The following is a 17,794-nucleotide window of genomic DNA, read 5'->3' on the forward strand; positions in this document are numbered from 1 at the left end:
ACCACCACTTTCCCCGGCACTGCATAGGTGGGACTGGTTGTTCTGTCTGCAGAAGAGAGAGTGTGTAGAAATGAGCTCAGAAATGACTCTGACTCATTGGTGGAGAAATTGGAAAGCTGGGATTTGCTTCTCTTTGAAACAGAGAGAAAAAGAAAGGGACATGATAAAAGTAGAGAAAATAATCAGTGTACCCTCTCATACACTGCAAAAAGTGGACACTTGATGAAAATGAAAGCAGCTAATTCCACAGCACTAGCAGGCAAGTCTCCTGCTCCCTGAGGGCTCATGCTGGCTCTGGACCACCTTGCCAGAGGATACCATGCAGGCCAGGAATTCAACAAAGTCCGAAGAAGCACTGAGCTTTCTTTTGAACAATAAGGCTATCTGCAATTACTACAATTAATGCCAAGAAAAATAACATTAGAGAAAAATATAGGAACTCATACTTCAAGCCAGTCACTCACTGTGTTAGGGATTATTCCGCAATCTTCATTAGGCCATGGTCAGGGCAGGTAATACATCACGTTATTGTGAACTCTATCAGATACAGGACAATGAGCAGCTGGATCAGGGGGCTGGTCCAGAAAAGCAATTCCAGAATTATTATCCTGGCTAAGCTATAAATATAAATTTTTGTAAGGCCATCTGATAGTAACTGAGTGTCAGTTTTAACAGCCATGGCTTTCCTCCTGTATTTTGTAATTAGTTTTTATTAAGAAGTAAATAACTAGGATTTTCCAGACTGAAGTTTGAGCATTATTTCAATATGGAGAGCTGCTGATAAATACATATATTTTTTAATTAGTATCCTCATTTTGAAATCAGATTGGTTCATTAAATGATGGAAAATGGCTTAGGAAAGACAGGCACTGCTTTAAGCCCTCTGCTTCTGTTCCCTAACTTTTTACAATACACAGGATCCAGGCTCCAGACAGATAGGATGCTTGGTATCTTTTATTTTCTTCAAATACTCTGTATTTAAAATACTACTCCAGTGGTTTCTGACAACTGCTTAGGGCAATTTTGCTTAGCCTAGCGGAATGTCCTGGAAACTACTGGCAATGATTTAGCTCCCAAAATTGGAACACATTTAGCAGAGACAGAAAGCCTATGAACAAATAATGGACAAATGCCAGAGTAAATAAATGTGGTTCATGAGCTGTGGTCAGAAATGTCTCTCTTTCAGTATGCAGTGCAAATCTTTTGCCAACATTTACCATAAAGTTATTACACAAAGCAGTTTTTCCTCTCAGTAAGACAAACTCAATGAAAGACTGCTTCTAGTCTAGCAGCCTACCATTAAGGCTGCAATAGCCTGTCATGCCAGGAGGAAACCTGTGTGCAGTGGGCTTGTTTCAAGCTGCGCTTTTAATTTTGTTAGTCAGGCTTCTGTGCAAAAAAAAGAGAGAGAGCAAGAGAGAGACTCCTCACGGTTCGACACTCCTTCGGGAGACCTCGACGAACCACAGGGCGAATTCTGGTCCTCTCTCTCCCAAACCCAACTCTTGGCCCAGCTGCGCAAGTCCTTCTAAAGCACTTTATGAGGCTGTTATTATGGAGAGAGGCATGGCAGGTATCGCCACCTGGGACCCAGCAGCATCACCTTCCTCTTCGAGCACCTCGTCAGTGGCTCCAAGAGACGAAAGGGCAGACAGAAATCGGTGGCACGCTATTGTTGCTCCTTCTTTCTGAAACCAGCTCCTTCATCATGTTTTGCAGGATGATTTCAAGTATTTGCATTGTGAAATCCCCATATAGTTTTTTGGTGCTTCGTTCTGCTTGCTGGTGATGGGTCTGAGTGGATGGGACTTCTGCTCTACTCTCCCATGGTCTTTGCCATCTTTGGAGGAGATGACTGATGTCATCTTCACAATTCTGCAGAAGAAACCAAAGAATTTGCAGAGCCTCTCTGTACTGTTAGGAATCCTAAGCTAAACAGCCAGAGGTGGCTGGTTTTGGCTGTTCTCCCACCAAAAAGGCCTTCCCAGCTACCAACCTCCCATGCAGGAACAGAAGGAAAAGAAGTTTGGAGGAAGGGCTTGGTCATTCTCAGGCAGTTTGGGGTTGAACCAACACCAGGGTAAAACAGATGAGGGAACCAAAATTACATTGTTCTGCTCTGAGTAGTTTTCCTTGTACCAATAGCTGGAAATGCAGAAACAGAGACTAAATTAACCTCTGCGTGCTGCCTATCGGTGTTAAGCCTCAGAGTGTATCAGCCCAGGCACGGTGCCACATGGAGTGATTATCAGCCCCATTCCTTGGCATGTGAATGAGAGAGCAGCTGGTTGAAGAAGTGAAATCTGAATTTTTGTTTCAAACCTTGCCCCACCTCTCCTCTCACATGTGCAGATATATAACAACACACTGTCCCCCAACAGAGAAGCACACAAGTTAAAGCAGAAGAGGAATCCTAATAGAAATAGTTATTGGGAATCTTGTCATTTACAACTTTATGAAATCATTAATAAAATGTTGTTCTAGCAGTTTCCTGGATTTTCACCACTGACAGCATCCAGGCAAACAAAGCTAAATGATTTTAGTAATGCCAGCCAGAAGCTGAACTGAAGTTACAGGGTTAGAAACCATCCTACTTTTAAAATTTGGAATATTTCTGTATATGAAAACCTCTAAGCCCACTCAAGCATTCTCTAACAGGGACTGAACGAATTTGCTTTACTCTAACCCCATTCCTTTAATGAACATGCATCATTCTGTGCTGTGCCCGGCAGATGTAATAATAGCAATGTCTGGCGAGCTTCTGCAAGGAGCCCTGCAATAAAAGCACCTTCCCCTCCCGCCAAGTTAAAAGAGAACAGGCTGACATGTATTGGAAATGCACGGGCAATATAATGATAGCAAATTGCTTTGAAAAGAAAAAGGTTCCGCGGTGCACATGTCATTTCAATCCTCGTCTACGAGGCAGTGCTTCAGCTCCATCCTTTGTGTCTCCCTCCAGATCTATCCCCTCCCTCACCCCTGCCTTTGGGGAGAGCTCTCCCCGTGCTGCAGATCAAAAGCAGCGTCTTCACTACAAAGGAGAAAAGAGCCCACAAATCCATACTGGCCCCCCACCTCAGAAAGGGACAGCCTTATTCCCCCCTTCAGCACTCTTTTAAGAGCACATTGGAAAAATTCATTCCTTTTGGTCCCTCCCGATGAATTCCTCTGACTGGGACGTTCCTGCTAGTGCCTGTTTCCCTGCTCAGCCCCATCCGGGCTGTGCCATGAGGCTTTTGTCACAACAATGGTTCTTCTGAGATGGTGACAGAACATCTTCTAACACCCAGGAAAATGGGGCTTAGCCATTATTTCTAGAATATATTTAAGCCCTTTGGGAGGTTGCTATTGAAAAGGCCAGGGATGCTGCTTATCGTTTTTTATTCTGATGTCTAACAAATATAAAGATTGTCTGCTGCGCTGAGGAGGAGCTTAGTTTGCAATACTCCAAGTGGGCTGCCACCGTGGGTCCAGAGCTATCAGGCACGGAGGGGGGATCACGTTATCCCCTCATTTATCCCTCTGGACTCTTTCCTCATCCACCCTCTACTTCCTTGACCCCTGGGCGGTGTTTGTGCAATTCCGAATGCATTTTACAGAGCACTGTTTTTATTTTTGCTCAAAACTCTTTGGCTTTTCCAGCTGCATGAAAAAAACCCAATTGCGAAATGGTGTAAATCACACTCATCCACCTTTCTGATGTGTAATGCGGTCAGAGTATCTGGACATTGTCAGGGCATTGTAGCGCATATCCCAGAGTGACTTTGTTATAAGAAAGGAGTTTAATTTTTTCCTCTTTTGTAACCTTGTGAAATTTCCACATTAAAAAGCAATCACATCTTTCAAACCAGCAATGATTGTGTTTGGCATAATGGCTGCAAACCCCCAGTGTGCAGAGCTGAGCTTGTTTTCACTAAAACGAAATCAGCTTTCAAAATAAATGATCTGTAACAACATTATATTCCCCAAATCTTATAATCCTATTAACAGAGTTGATTTTTTTTAGTTTTTTTTTTCATTGCCACCAGACTGACAAGATTGGCCCTGTTTCAAGGGGGAGAAACAGAAAGTCAGTTGAGGATGTAGCCAAGACATGCACTGCAAGCCGAGGACCAGCCCTGCCAGGGCCTGTGGTTAGAAGCTCTTAACGACTATTGTAAGCCCTTAAATATAATCATCTGTATTTCACCTCCACCTAATGTACTTCATGTGTAGCATGTTTATCTGTTCGCACAGTCTTTCAAGAGACTCAACAAACAGCCCTGTTTGCAGGAGCGAGAGGCGAGCGGGTTGCCCCCACTGTCCCGATGAATGAGACTTCTATCAAAAATGACACGGTGGTGCCAATGTGGTGAAGGGAAATGTCTCCAAATTAGCCTGGGCAAAAATCTCTTTGCCAGAAGTGGAAATTACGTGGTAATATCAAAAGGCAACTTTACTTATATATAATTCCAGGTTTCTCTGCAAGTATTTTTTTTGGAAGAAAGTCAGGAGGGCTCAATCTTGCACTGCTTGACCGGGGCCCCCTCCTCTTGCGGGCACCACGCACCTTGGAGTCACTTTGCTGTCTTAAACCCTGACTAAAAAGGTGCAATAATTGGCGCAGGAGGAAGAAATTCTCATGATCATGGCAGAAGTTTTCTTTTCCTTTTGAGAGCGGGAGGGAACACCCAGAAAGCGCCGAGCCCCGGCAGAAGGAGCGCAGGAGGGTCGCAATCCCCCTGCAACGCCTCTGTGCTGATGTCTTTTTGGGGGTTGCACCAGCTGGGAAATCATCCCCCCCTCTGTGAACCCCATGTTTCTGATGGGGCGAAAGCTCCCACGGGCACGGCGGGTCAGCAGCCGCCGGAGGCTGCCGAGCACTGGGGCGCAGCGTTTGCAATGAAAAGGTGTCAGGCTCCTCCAGCTGCAGTCGGGGTGCCCAGCAAAGCCTGAGGAGAAACCCAGGGTGCATCTGCAAGCGTGCACAGGACCGCCGAGGCTCAGCACCCCCCATCCCAGCCCTCCCAAACACCTTTTACCACAATGAAATGCTGACTGGGGAATGTAAGCACAGCCTTTATTTTTTAACATTTTCCTTTTATTAGTTCAGCAGGGCAACAGTGGTTTCCTTACGCTGCAGATCAGAAGTTGACAGGTCCCCGTAGCCGCAGGAAAGCGGGGCTTTGCACAGCAGCCTCTAGTCAGAAGCTGCCGTTGTGATAGCAGCTGCCGCCTGCCCGCGCGCTGCCACTCCCTCCGTTATTTACTAAATGGCTTTGCGACAGCTTTATGTGAAATTTAAAACTATAAAGTAAAAACATTCAATTATAAAGTAAATAGGCACAGTCCTCTCTGTTAAAACATAACACCTGCTTCTCTTCCCCTTGCCTCTTGCTAATGCTGGCAGCTGAAATTTATTTTTGACAAACTCTGTGATGAATAAATCACTAACAGCAGGCCAGACCTGCTACCACTGGAAGCCAGGAGAGATGTGCTGCTGATGGTGCTGGGAACTCCTCGATTGGTATCGCAGTCCCACTTATTTAAAAACCAGTGCTGAGATCCCTGGAATAATGAGATTGCCTTAAAAATCAGGAGATTTTTAGATCTAGGAGACAAGGACTTGATTTTATCTGATTTTTAAGCCCCTAGAAGATTATATGGCTGAGCTTTGCTCTATAACCAAGAAGATTTGAGGCTTCAAAAAACAAACAAAGGAAAGCTGATATTCTGCCAGACCACTTCTGCCAGGAGCTGGGATTTTGATAGGGCAAACTATCCCAAGACTTGTGACAAAATCTTCAGGGCCGCAGCATAAGCAGGCCCACAGACTGGTCAAAATGTTCACGTCCAGCTGCAATTTTGCAAATACATGAGCTTCTTCGGAATTGTGTGCAAGTTCCTGGCCCTGTAGATGTAAATGGGATCTGGTATGTGAAATTGCTGTTTGGCCAGGTAATTTCAGGATCAAACTCAAAAATTATTACAGTTTCCTCTACTGTTATGATTTTAATAACTGCAGCTAGAGGTAGGAATTTTCCATGCGAATCGCTGTTAGGATGTTATTAGCCTTCTGATAACAAATAAATGTACCTGTCAAGAATAGATCCAAACTGTATCTGTTCACTGTGTTCATTGAGTGCCCATATTATTCCTCAGATGTAAGTTCAGATACTAAAATTAATAATATGAATAAGGTACAGATTTGTCTACAGTTTCTCCAGTGCACTCTGCTTAGGCATGGGTTCTTCTCTCACTGAATATTTTATTATAATACAAAGGCAGATTTAACAGGCATCCATAGGCATCTCAACAAATCTGCTCTAGACTTGTCTGCCTTCCACTTACAGAACTCCTGGTGAAATCACAGTGCAGATTTGTTTGGAAATTACATCTAGATAGCGCCTGTTGCATAGTTTCTTTTCTTTCTACAAAAGAAATGATTCAAAAAGCTGTCTAGTTTTAAGTATTGAAAGAGTTGTTAATTCCAGTAATATCATTACAAACACCTAATGCTGTGTATAAAATGGAGCAGATCCCTCTTCTGGCTTCTGCCCTCGTTTTCGGGGGGTTCAGACCACTTGATATCCAGATCTGTTAAAGACTGCCTCGTTTCTCTGTCTGCCAGAGCAAACCCCTCGGTGCATCGTAATGCTGGAGGAGGCAGAGCGAGTGCAGACTGCTGCGTGCAGAATTAAGCATTTGGATAAATATCTTGCTGAACTGGAATCTTTCTGGGAAGGGCTGGATGTGAGCATTGAAGCGCCGACAGTGGGGTTGTATAATCTTTTTCTTTTCAGAGCTCTTTGCCATCTAAGAGAAATGTTGTAATAACGAACGAATGTAGGCAGGCAATAATTTGGGAAGAAATCTAGGTGAGATTTTCAGAGGAGCAAGAGGGACTGAGATGCACGGACCTCATTTTTTATTTGGGATTGGGTAAACTCAGATTCTTAAGCAGGTATGATAATGTCAGTTTGTATGCTAGTTCCTAACTATCGAGATTTTACCATAAACAATGGTAGAAAAAAGTACTGGAATAATTATGAAAAATATACTGACATTTTCCTTTTAAGAAATTTCAGCTTTTTTTCCTGAAGAAACAGTTTTCTAAGGCAATTTACTCAGACAATAATAGAACTGTATTTATGTAGCTGAAAAGATTAGTAACTCTCTTGAGAGAAAACAACAGATTCCATCTACCCATCGGGGAACTACCACAACTCGCAGCTGCAGAGCAGAAGAATAAGATCCGCAAAAGCTCATGCCAAGAAGAGCCGCCTTGCACCCCAGCTCACCGGGCTGTCTTTTACTGGCAGCTCTTCCGCAAACCTTGACTGCCGTGCATATAAGCTAGAAGTCTAACGGCTGGTGTTTGCACTGCAGAAGTGTTCAGTCAGCATAGCATAAACTTATAAAGTGCTCTCCAAACAGGCGGAGGGCTCGATGAAGTTTCCTCTCCAGTTGTTCCAAAGCCCCGGCCAAAAATCTCAGTGGGATTTCCCAGAGGAATTTCAGATCAAGCACAGCAGAGCTGCAGCCAAACGCCAAGGCTGGAGGTTTGTGTATTTGCCGCTCTCTTCCCCGGGCTCCTGGGACAGACCCTGCTTGCCGTGGGTTAGCTGAGACTGTCACCAGCCCTGCTCAGCCACTCTCACCTTAGCCTTTACATGGATCTCCTTGCCACACTCTTCTGTGTAGGCTCTCTCACTACAGTGTTACCATCTTTCATCGTTTGAAAGTGATCCTCTAGAGGGTATTTTTTTAAGGCTCAGTGCCTAGAGCCACTTAATTACATGATAATCTCAGCTTTTGTTTGAAAAGAAATGTGCTAGACCCTCGTGACGGCAGGGTGAAGATTATGCATTTGAACCTTTTGAGGCCTGTAGAAGGCACATAAAAATACCTAGTGCATATATATTTAATTTCATGGTTTGGGGGGGGGGAAGACTAGTGTTTTACGGTATCGCAAGATTGGCAATAGCGTACGTGGTTTCAAACCAAGCTAAGGACGCTTTTTTAGCATAGTTCCAACAGGACTGACTTTTCTTCTTTTGGCCCTTGTTTATTTCTGGAGCATGATGTGCTTGTGGCTTGGCAAATAAGTCTCTCTGGACCATTGTAATACTTTATTGGTGCATATACAACTATTGGGACAACAGCTGTAAACCAGAAGCGAATTCTTATTTTCTTTTTGTTTCATACTCTGGCATGGTAGACATTATAACCTTGGTATTTTCTGAAAAGGCAACAAAAAGTCTTACATTTCCTGGTATGAAAAATATGGGTAGAGAAAACAAACACCTCCAATCAGCAGCCTTTTTGGCTTAATGGCCCTTCCTAGGCTGGATGCCTTAATACCTTTCTGTGCTTGCAAGGCCACATATTTCTTTCTGGATGTTACTCTAAATGTAGGGGTCATATTAGGCCAAATATGATTGTCCTCAGCTAGATTTTATCTGCTTTCTGTGGTAGGAGAACAGGCTTCCAAGAGCTCCGTTGGGAGGGCTCGCTACCTTTCTGCAGCTCTCTCAGCTTACAGGGTTGTGTTTTTCTTTTCTCCCTCTGTTTCCAACGCATGATAGTGCTTTTAGATGATGACAAAAGTCAATTTTTCATTACCAACACAGGCAAAATACCAAAGAGCATGCAGAAGTGCCGAGGAGGGAGAGAGGGAGAGGCTAAGGTGTGCCTCACACAGGCTCTACACTCAAGAATGACACTGGGAATGCTTCAGCGGGTTTTACACATCACGTTTCCACCCCACATCCTTAGTGAGAGGGTTACCCATAACTCTTTTGCCATTTGTTGTTGTTGTTGTTCCTATTTTTGTAGATGTCAAGGTATTAGTACAGAGCAGCTCGATGTCTGCGGTGTGTAAGTCCTCCACAGTAAAGCTGTACCTGCATGAGGTGGATCAGGCCTTAGGGGAGGAATACAAGGTCTTTCCTACACTTTTGTCCCACCACATAAGCTGTTGCGCTTAGAGAAACCCTTAGGTATCCAGGTATGCTAGGATGGGATCACGAAGGGTTCAAATGATCTAAAGGCCCTTGCCCTGCATTAGCCAAGACAGGTGCATGTTGTAATTTGCCATAGATATTTGAGGTCCAGCCAGCAGTGACCTAACTTCATCAGCTACAGGCACATAAACATGAAAAAACCCAAACCAACCAAAAGTAACAATCTTCAAGCATCAACATTGCAGAAAACAGTGAGTATCTTCTGATGAAAAGGTATACACCAACATAACAGATCCAGCTGGAGAGAGGACAGCTTAGCTATGGATGATGGGAACTCCTTAATAGTCCTTGTGCTCACATTATCTACTACCCACCAACTCTAGTCCTTTTCATGAGCTGCAAAGACACAGCTCTGGTGGTGAAGCAGCAGTCATGGCGGGAGCAGAGGATATCAGTGTGGGTGACACCGGCCTCTAAGGGAGATGTGATTTATGGAGACACCACTGGAGTGGTGGGAGGAAGGCAGACCCCAGCGTTGCTGGAAAACATTCTGAGAAATCTCAGTAAGTGGTTTCTTGGCCTCAGTGTGGGCTTTTTCCACTTAAAGGTACAATTTAACACTTAAACTATGAATTGCTTAGTTCAGGAATTTCTGCCTTATGCCTTAAGCATAGATGGCACTTAATAAATAAAGTGCTGCCTCTCTTCTCCTCTGCTCCCCACTTTTTTACTTTTCTTGTTGATTGCTCTCTCTCTCAATCCAGCTGCAGAACTCATACCTTCACTCCAGGTAACCTCTGATCACCTCTCAGTCTTCCCCCATGAGAACTTCTCCCTTTGAGTTTTCATTTTTCATTTTCAGTGGAAAAATCTGCTGTGCATGGAAAGTGACGGGATGAAAGCAGGATGACTGGAAGGAAGGTAAAACTGAAAAGGCATGGGATCAGCTGTGTTGGCCTTTGTTCAATGGTTATTTATTAAAGGCCTCCATATTTAAAATGTAGGGGAAGCTGCTGCAGAATGTGCTATCTCCTGCACCAGATAACCTAAGAGTGCTGAAACTGTAGCTGATAAAGCTGTTTTAAACTTCATACAAAGTATGCTCAGTTTTGAGTATGCTCATTACTTTTGGATGGATCTTCTTTTCACTTAACATTTAACTGGTTGGCATTTGTTGCTACTTCATTAAGACATCAGCTGAGATCAGGCTCCCTTGTACCTGACACTGAGTATATAAGGAGGTCTCTGTCCCAAAGAGCTTCACCTCTAGATACACAAGACAGCACGAGATGGGAAAGGAAACAGAGGAATAAATAGATGCAGGAATTTGTCCTAGGACAAATGGCAGGACAATAGCAGTAATATGATGAGAAACTGAGTCTCTTGGCACATAAGTCAATGCCCTTTCCACTGGGCTACAGTAATAACAGCAATGAGTCCTACTAACAAGGAGGTAATTTTGGTATTCGTAGCAAGATTAACCGATACAGCACGTCCAGTAGAGATGAGTCAGAATTCATATATACAAAGGGCACATTTGTTACAAATTCACTGAATCCTTTTAACCTTTTTCCATTTATGTCTGAATATTAACACTTGGAAATACGCAGAACTAGGGCTTAACAAGCTAGAAGAGTTAGATTATGGATGTTACTGTGCTCCTTCAATTTCATTAAATGGTATGCAAGGTAATTATCAGTCATTGAGTTTCCCCTCCTCAGAGACAAACCAAAGGGGCTCAATTATTGCTGCAAAATCCAAGAGCAAAAAGAAGAGAGACAGATTTAAAAAAAAAAAAAAAAAGTGAGTAAAAAAGCTGCAGTGCAAGCGGGCTGTTCCAAAAGGACCATGGGCCACGCAGCTCTGTGGAAGATAAGCAGTGACTCCCCATGGACATGAATGAGTCTTAATGTCCAGAGATCAGAGTGAGCAGAACTCAACTCTTGGATGTGACAGAGGGAAAACAACTATTTCCTCACCTCCCCCCCTCTTGCAGGTGAGGCAGAGAAGGACAGCAGATTGCTCGGTGGCCTGGCTCGCAGAAGAGCTGGGGTTCATTTTCAGCTTGGATGAGTCCCTTTGTGTCTCAATGTTTAGTGCTGTAGAAGGGACCTGTAGCTGTAACCTCTGTAAGGACTTTGAAGGCTCTACATGGGAAAGCTGTGCCAGGTGTACGGACTCCTATTTGTATGATCTGGTTTTGTCCAGGAAAAACTCAGAGCAGAACTTTGTTTTCAAACAGCTACCATCTAACTAAATTGCTTTTCTGCTAATGGTACTGGTTGCCTTCTTGATGAAAAGATGCATTTTAAAATAAAGCCTGGGTTATTTTTTTTGGGCACAAGTAAAGCTTTAGACCATTTCCAGATGACCACTGTATAAACAATACTGTAAGGAAAATGGCAGATTTTGAATGTGAAGTTTCAAAGAGCTTCTTCACAAAGGAGAGCCATCGCAGTTTGCCTGCAAGGAAATTGGAGGGGCAGGGGACGGCCACCTCCCCCTGAATGCAGCTCCATTTTATATGTCTTTTGCCTTTTCTTCTGGCAGGTCATTAGTCATGATGACAAAAGTATTTACCAGATAACTTGAAACAGGCAGTATTCACAGCAATGGGGAGGAATTTGACAAGATTTCCAAATCAGGCGTCTTTCATCTGACCCCCTTCATTTGCCCACAGCGCCTGATCAAAGCTGCCTATGCTACAGGGACAACGTATCAGGGAAAACTCCTGCATTGGCAGAGGGTGACCTAGATGACCCACCAGCTCTTCTCCCCTGATGTGTTTGGTCGTTCTGAAGCACACACCTCAGCACGCTGTAGCAGTGCTAAAAGCTCACGCATGGACAGAGCAATGTGGGATGTTTCCATGCTTGGATGGAGCAGTGTGGAGATGTGGGATGAAGATGCATCTGAAATATGGCCCTTTCTCCAGAAGGAGCTGAGCCTCTTGTGGGCCCCCCATGGCACACCAAAGCATTTTGATAGAACTTCAGAGCATAAACTTTTCTCCTGACAAGGAGATGGAGAGAAGGTTGCTATGGCCATCTGAGCAGTGAAACCAAACACAAGTAGGAGTTAACTGAATACATTTCTCCTTTTTTCATATCCTCTGTTCCCCTTGTGGATGTTTGCTTGGAGATCATTTGTTCAGCTGCCTGTATGAATTAGCATGTAGATATCTGAGCTTGAAATTCTGGCTTGAGGACCTGACCCCACCATTTATACCACTTGAAGCACAGGCTCATGCTGTCCTTGTAGCTAGAATTAAAGCCCATTTCCAGAAATGAGTCCTGCTGAAGTTAGTTGTTGCACTTCTCGATATCTCAACATAAGGTATTTTCCATGTGGAATTGGCTGAACCCACTCTAATAGTGATCACTGTATCTAACATATTTACCATGGAAAGATTACTAGACCACTAAGAAGGAGGGATACAGTTCAAAGGCTCAGCTGGTATATGCTCAGATTTCGTTGTCTAAGTATAAATAGCCCTGAAATAAGTGCTTGAATCCAAATTGTGAAGCTTAGTGAGGGTGACTTCAGAATCCAAACCTAGAACTGCCTATGTATTTCATGGCTGGTCACCCTTGTGGGTTGCCCTGCCCACAGACAAAAATCAAGAGAAAAGGGCAGTTTTCCAGCTCCGATGCCTGCAACGGCCCTTGACAGAAAGAACAGGCTTGTGGCTGTCACAGCACACTGGAGGTCCAAAGACCTTGGTTCCCTTCCTACCATTTGGACTTCGGGAAGTTGCTCTCTCCTCAAGTCAAACTCATTTTTCTCTCTGCAAATGGGACATAATACTTCCCTAAGCAATAAGAGTAAGGTCTGTATGATACTCAGTTATTGTGATAACGACTGCTATATTAAAGCCAAATAGAGAAACAAAATCTCCAGTAAAAACTTACATAGTCGTCTCAGTTTAAACAAAACTTTCTGTAGCCGTACTACTCCCTTGAAGCTAGAACTCCACAGAGAAGCCAGCCAGGGTGGTCCTAATGTGATAATTTTGGGTTTCTGGTGGCAAAAGGTTCCTTTTCTTTTCCAAAAAAAAGTATTTTTCTTAATGCACTGAAACCCAGCCACACAAAGACCAACATTCCCTAGTATTTGCATTAAAAAAAGAGATGTACTCATAAAATGCAGAGGACGGGCAGCTTTCCTATAGTCACAAGTCAGCGTATTCAAAGCACTAACATATGTTACTTGCTAAAAGCAAATACCTAAATTCAGATCAGTTCTGGCTCAAGACTACTTTTATTAGTCATTGAAAACATGACACCTTGTTCATCAGCTCTCAGATATAATTTTAAATAGATTCAAAGTTAATCTGAATGCCATAAGATCTCTCCATTTCTTTCGAGTTGATTTTTCTCCTACATTCTGATTCTCCTCTAGTTAAGATTCACTGATATTATAGCCTCTATTTATGCCCATGTTTTGTGACTATCAGTGACCAAGATGATTACTCTTTTTTTGTCTACCAGGTCAGTAGTCCCATCATAATTGCTTGGTTTGTGTCAACAGTATTCGTGATCCCTAAGTAGGCTTAGTGTTCAGGCCCACAGCATTTAAACTTCTAACATCAGGCAAGGATGGAGCCATTATAGCCAGTAATGCTAAGGCACAAATAAGATTAAGGTAATAAATATCAAATATCAAAGCAGCTTCAACACAGCATATATCAGAGTCGTGGAAAGAAAGAATTTTTCTGATTCATCAGCAGCTCCAAAGAATAAAAAGCCTTTCTGACCACTTAAATGAAATATTCCGTTTGATCCCCAAATGAACTGTTTTATTTTGAAATTGAGATTTTAAAAAATGTTTTCAATTTTATTTCAAAGAAAGTTGAAAGGCATCTCAAAAAAAAAAGTTGTTTTGTAAAGAAACACCGAATCTTTAATTTTGAAAATGTTACAACAAAAGATTTTAATTTTCAGGGAATTTCTCCTCAGTTTTGTGTGTGAAAATAAGTTGGTGAAATGGGACATTCCTGGAAAGTTTCAGTGTTGACAAATCTGCATTTTTCATCCAGCAGAGTCCTGAGGAACAAATATTGCCCACTCTAATTAGTCCATAATTTCTTAAATCAGATGCCATTCCTTCGCTTTTCCAATAACATTTATATTTTGAAGGCAAATGCGCAGCTTTCCTCAGGAGGAAGACAGCCCTCAGCAGGACAAACTTCTAAATATCACTGTGCTCCAACCCAGGACGGGCCGTCCTGCACTGCGAGCTATTGACATTACATTGACTCCATGGGAATGATGCAACTCAAACCAGAGTTTAAAATAACACAACAGTTTTCTGTCAATGCTAGCTCATTGAAAATGTTTCATACTCTAAAATTAGGTAGGTAAACCATCAGCTGATGTCACTGAAGTTTAGCTGAAGTCAGTCTGGTTTCCCATTGCCCTTAAAGATCTGCTAGTGTCACTGGACCTTGGTAGGACAGCAGTGCAGCCTTAGACTTGTAACGTTCAGTCCTTCTCCTGTCTCAGCTGTGGGGAGCTTACAGAGGGATACAAACCCCAGTCTACTCAAGAAATGTAAGATGTTGCAGCATACCCGCCTCGTTGTAGGTAATTATGCCATTAACCTCTTAACTAGGTCTAATGTAAGTAACTTAAAAAATATTTCAGGATTTGCTCTTTTTTTGGCATTACGCTGATTAATTTCTTTGAAATGAAACTCATTCTGAGATAGGATTAGTTCTGTATTTCCCATGAATTTGGCAGCTGGAGGAACATTATTTTCCTCCAGTGTCTTGAAGAAGAGAAAGGCACTTCCTAAGGGTGGAGGGTTAGATACTTCTTGACTTTGAAAGCCAAGCTGAGAGAACTACTGAAAAAAAAAGAAAGGGTAAATAATAGTGAAAATCACAGTTCTGTGATTGGTATATAGTGTTTTTCTTCTGAGACTCTTAAAGAGAGAATCATGTCTACCCCTGCTCCTCTACAGAGGCAATGCTTTCACAGGGGTGTTTCATGCCATGCGTGTGTGGAGGTGTGGATGCCCTGCTGGAAGGTTTAGAGAAAGAAGTGTGTAGCAACCACACTCATCTTGCAGAGCAACAGGCAACAGCTGCCTTTCAGATTTGCTTCTTTCTCTGCTTCCAAGATGAAATAATTTATCTGTAATTATTGCAACTTATTTCTATAAAAATGCCAGTGTGAAGATTTACAGACAAATGTTTTTCTCAGCTTCTTAAGTGAAAGAAATGCACCCTATGCTATTGTATCCTTTGCCCCATTACAACTCCATCTCTCGTCATCCCTCCTGAAGAGATTTGGTTTGGTGCTGGGCAGTCTGAGAACCACAGCTTTGATCTGTAATTTCTGAATGTGGGCAGAAAGCATGCCTAAGTACTTATGGGTTACAAGCTGGAGGTTAGGGATAGTATCCAAGTTAGCACACTATGCAGCCTGTTACAGAGCTTAATTAGTGTTCAGGTCATGCTCCCTTGAGATGCTTTAGGTGCCCCAGAGACCTGACACTGGGTCAGAGCTGTGAATCTGAATCTTCTCAAGTTGAGCAAGCTCTGGTGTCTAGGTCTTTCTCTTCCTGAATGAATGCTAGGCTGGTGCTATCAGCATTTCCTTCTCCTTTCTTGTCATCAAAGAGACGTGTGTACACTGGCCAAGTCACTCTGCCTCATTCCTGAATCAGGCACTGAAACCGGAGGGTGGGCTGCCACCTGAGACATGCACCTTCTGGCTGCCTGGGAGAAGGACACTGCTTTACATGTGCCTCTGCCTTTGGCAGCTCCAGCTGACCACACCAAAGCCTTTCATAGCTGTGAATTTGATCATTAGAGTCTAACTTGGCACCGTGAATTTCACTCCTGCAGCCGGCTATTTGATTTTTCAGTAGAGCAGGACCAGGTTTCATGATGCCTTTGTTGCTCTTTGGATTAAGCCTCAAGAGACTATTTCCAGGACTGAAGTTGCAATCTGTCAGTCATGCCTAGCTTCTAGGTGCGTAAAAAGCAAGAAAGAAGGACAGGTTGAGCCTCCCCAAATCACCATGTCGGCGTGTGCTTTTTCATCACTGCATATTCAAAGTTAATCCTGAAACTCTTCCTGCAGGACAAACAAGTCTCTGAGTCAATTGTGCACACAGAAAAGAACCTCTTCTCCTCCAAAACAGGGAGGTGTTTTATAGCAGAAACTCTGCTAGGTGCATGCACACACATCCAGCAACCCACTGAAATCAGAGAACAATGATGAGGGCTATATATATATATTTTTTTTTTTTTCCCTCTTGCCTCTTTGGCAAAAGGAGAGTGGGTGGAGACAGACACTTTGGCTCCACGTTCACCTAAAAGCCCTTTCAAATGCCCGGTGCGTTGAGCAACACGGAGGCAGCAGTTTCTGTCTTCATTTCTGCGTGTTGACAGGGAGAGAGGAGAATTTTAACTGGATCAGGTCGTTTCCTGTGGCGAGGCACGGTTTGCATGGGTGTAGCAGAAGTGAGGTGGATGCACAGCCACGAACGAGGGCTGCCATGACACAGGGAAGCAGCAGCGAACTCGGCCGTGTTTTCATGTGGATGAACTCCTAACTAATGCTCCAAATCCGAAACTGAATCCAAACCTGAGGCCGCCACATTAAAGTAGTGTCAGGCTCCAGGTCTGGCTCACACCACCCCGTGATGCATAAGAGATTGCCTGCGCATGTGGAAAGGCGTGGGAGCTCCAACCCGCAAGGAAAAGGACTGTTTGGTGAGATTCCCGCCAAAACCACTTCCATACAGGGCCTGTTAATGAGGTCTGTACCACAATGTCCTGCCCATCTCTGATTTTCGCACCAGTTCTCTACTGAAGGAAGATTTGTGTTATTTTTCTTGCTTGGACTGCTCAAAGTTGACCTTGTAGAGTGTCCTGCCCATCTGAAGAAAAGGGCCAAGCCCAGGAAGCTGATGTGGTCTAGGGGAAATAGAAGAAAAACTGGCCCCCGAGTGGAAAGCTGCAGCATACTGCTTTCTTCTAAGACCAATTTGCCAAGATGGAAAGGTTCTGGAGGCAAAAGGATTACACCAGACGTGAACCTGTCTTGCTGTGTTTTGTAAAAAATTGGGTGTGTAGAGTACAGCTGCCTTCAGGCATGTTCAGCCTGCAAAACCTGTTCATCTCGGTGGAGAATAGGATTTACTGCCCTCAACTGCATCATGAGAGCTCTGCTCCCATATAGGGTAGTATTTGCATTATTAAAAATAATTTCTAGCATTACTTTAAAATGTATACAAATGGAAAGAAATGCTTTTCCTGCCTCAGAACGCATTGAAGAAAATCCTGACCACAGAGATGTGAAGCCAGAGTACAGTGAGACTTAATGTGCATTTTCAGTGGGGTAAGATGGATCTAGTTTCTTACATAAACTTCACACAAAATTCACTGATGTGTGAGGCCCAGTATGACTATTCCTTGCAAATGGAGCATCTGCTGCTGCCAATTTAAATACATCTGCATGCATCCATACGTGGACACTGAAATATTGTTGGTATTTATGACAATTTAATTTTTCCTTAACGACTGAGTTTCTCTGTCCCTTTTAATGCTGCACGAACAGCACCAATAGCAAAACTTCATGCTCCAGCTCTGTGATCATATTTATTACACTTCTCTATTCCAATCGATGCCAGATACATCTGTAGATTAAAAGCAACCTTTAAACTATAAATAACCTCTCCATCTCTCTTATGACAATTCAGTTATTTGCATTTTGTTCACTGAGACACACCACATAACACCGCAGATGTAAATTTTTATATACGACTTCAAAATTTGAATGTCTGTCAAACACATACAGCAAAGAACTACTATTGCTTGGAGAACACTGTGAAAA

The sequence above is a fragment of the Nipponia nippon genome, unplaced genomic scaffold, assembly GCF_047370975.1.
Source record: "Nipponia nippon isolate SJK-2023a ecotype South Korea unplaced genomic scaffold, ASM4737097v1 scaffold_1, whole genome shotgun sequence".
NCBI classification, from domain to species: Eukaryota; Metazoa; Chordata; class Aves; order Pelecaniformes; family Threskiornithidae; genus Nipponia; species Nipponia nippon.